A 2,823-nucleotide genomic window follows, 5' to 3' on the forward strand; every position below is an offset into this window, starting at 1 on the left:
TAGATTCTGTCTCTCAGACTAGAATTAGTAGTTAACACTTTATCTCTTCACTTTTTTTTGGAACTTTGTTAGAAATGCATTGAGTCTAGTTCAATAGCTGATACCAACATAAATGGATCCTTTTATTTCAGAATTTAATAAATCAACAATTACTTTCTAGAGTGAGGTAAAAAAATAACGTATAAACACCAACTGTCAATTATTGATTTTGTACTTCACTAACCCCACATTATGTGTTAAAAATGAACAAGGCCATACCTGGAGGAGGAATAGGGTAGAGAAAATGGCACAAAATTAATCTGACAGATGACAAAGCATTCAAACCAATCAGATTATCCTGACTTTCTTGAGTGTCTAATATGTAAATTAAAGTATACTAGGTGTTGTGCTCACTTCGGCAGCACATATGCTAAAATTGGAATGATACAGAGAAGATTAGTATGGCCCCTGCACAAGGATGACATGCAAATTCATGAAGCATTCCATATTTTTCTATCCTTCTCCTTGGTCTATACCCAAAGGACTTAAAAGCAGCATACTACAGGGACACAGCCACATCAATGTTTATAGCAGCACAATTCACAATAGCTAAACTGTGGAGCCAACCTAGATGCCCTTCAGCAGATGAATGGATAAAGAAGATGTGATATATATACACAATGGAATACTTGTCAGCATTAAAAGAGAATAAAATCATGGCATTTGCAGGTAAATGGATGGAGATTCAGAATATAATGCTAACTGAAGTTAGCCAATCCCAGAAAAGCAAATGCCGAGTGTTTTCTCTGATATAAAGATGGTGTTTCATAAATGGGGATGGGGGGAGCATGGGAGGATTAGATGAACTCTAGGTAGAGCAAAGAGGAGGGAGGTGAAGGGTGGACCATGGGGGTAGGAAAGACGGTGGAATCAGATTCGCATCATTACCCTAAGTACATGTATGAAAACACGTATGGTGTAAATCTACTTTGTGTTCAACCAGAGACATGAAAAATTGTGCTCTATTTGTGTAATATGAATTGAATTGCATTCTGCTGTTATATATAACCAATTAGAATAAATAAAATTTAAAAATATAAAAATTAAAAAAGAGGTATACTAGGTGCCAAATTTTTTAAAAATAGGGTTTAGTGGTTCCCACCCTCAAAAGGTTTATAAATGAATTTGAATTAAAATCTTTCTTCCTATAAGTATAGCATAACAAAATGCACATAGAAACTAAAGGAAAACTCTCAAACAGCAGTTTTTAAACAACTTTTATGAAGAATAATGCAACGTACTTAAATTTAATTGCCTGGAAAGATGAAAATAATTGTATTTTATATCTATATTAAAAGCTAACAACTGGTAAGGTAGATGAAGAAACTGAGGCATAGAAAGATCAAGTAACTTTCCCAAGGCCACACCACTGGAATCAGTGGGATTTAAAACAATGTCTAACCAGATTCCAGGATTTTCTGTATGTCATGATACCTCCTTATAATGAAATGAACATGAGTTTTAATATATACCAATGGCTGTGTAACACTTAATATTTTTTACATGGTTTAGAATGCTTTTCCTATTTCTATTCATAAATTCTCCACCTACACACATACATATGCATGTGCACGCGTGCGCGCGCATGCACACACACACACACACACACACCATCCTTTCTGTGATTGCTATGGTTTGGACCTGAGGTGACCTCCAAAAGTTCCTGTGTTAATTCAGGAATGTACAGAGGTGAAATGACTGTATTATGAGACCTGTAACCTAATCAGTGGATTAATCCATTTGATGGATTAATAATTTGAATGAGCTAACTGGGTGATAACTTTAGGCAGGTGGGGCTTGGCTGGAGGATATAGGTCACTGTGGGCATGCCTTAGGGGTTTTTATTTTGTCCCTGGTGACTGACTCTCTCTCTGCTTCCCAACTGCTATGGTTTGAGCAACTGTCCTCTGCCATGCCCCTCCATCAAGATGCTCTGCCTCACCTCAGGCCCAGAGAAATAGAGTTGGCCAACCATGGATCAACCACCATGAGCCCAAAATAAACTTTTCTGCTCAAATATATTATCAGGTATTTCGGTCACAGCAAAGAAAAGCTGACTAACAGTGGTGATGTTTAATTAATTATGTACATGCTTTCAAATTGCTAATTGTGGATTAGCTCACTATGCTTGAAAGGGTCTTTATTCTTGACAAGAACTGTCCTATTTTTTCCAGGAAAAAAATAGGAAGGACAAGAAGATTCTGGGCTGCACTACAGAGCTCCCACATACCATTTAAAAATACTTAACTACTGTTCACTTGCAAATCTCTCATTATAAGTCACACACATAGACACATACACACACACACACACACACAATCAGTTTGTCAGTTAATTGCCTGTGGTAAAAGTTAATGTCCTAATAAACTAGATATTAACTGATGTAATGAGTGGTATCATATAGGTTATCACTATTATAAACCATACTTAACAGTTTAGAAAATCAATAACATATTAAACAAAGGTTAGTGCTTCTGGAAGAGTTTCTTGGCAAACAATTGTTTTCTGACAGATTGTGACTGATTTCCCTGCTTCTTGGAAGGCAGAACATGTTCTGCTGCCTTAGTAACTATTGTAAGAGTTTGTATATATGGAAAAAAAATCACACATGCATGTGTGTATGTGCACACACAAACATTCACACATACACAATACACACACACACACACACACACACACACACACACACACACCAATGAGCCATGGAATGATATTTCAAATCCCATCAATGGAGCTGCTCATTCGTAGATCTATAGATTGTGGAGAAGGCAGGAAGAGGGAGGG

General features: G+C 36.7%; 1 non-coding gene across 1 annotated transcript; it reads left to right on the plus strand.

The window, feature by feature from the left end:
* The first annotated feature begins 385 nt into the window (after positions 1-385).
* On the plus strand, positions 386-492 carry LOC143639611 (U6 spliceosomal RNA). Its single transcript, XR_013154754.1, has one exon. It is a non-coding gene; the product is annotated as a U6 spliceosomal RNA (small nuclear RNA).
* The last annotated feature ends 2,331 nt before the right edge of the window (positions 493-2,823 follow it).

Source organism: Callospermophilus lateralis, chromosome X (assembly GCF_048772815.1).
Source record: "Callospermophilus lateralis isolate mCalLat2 chromosome X, mCalLat2.hap1, whole genome shotgun sequence".
In the NCBI taxonomy this organism is placed as follows: Eukaryota; Metazoa; Chordata; class Mammalia; order Rodentia; family Sciuridae; genus Callospermophilus; species Callospermophilus lateralis.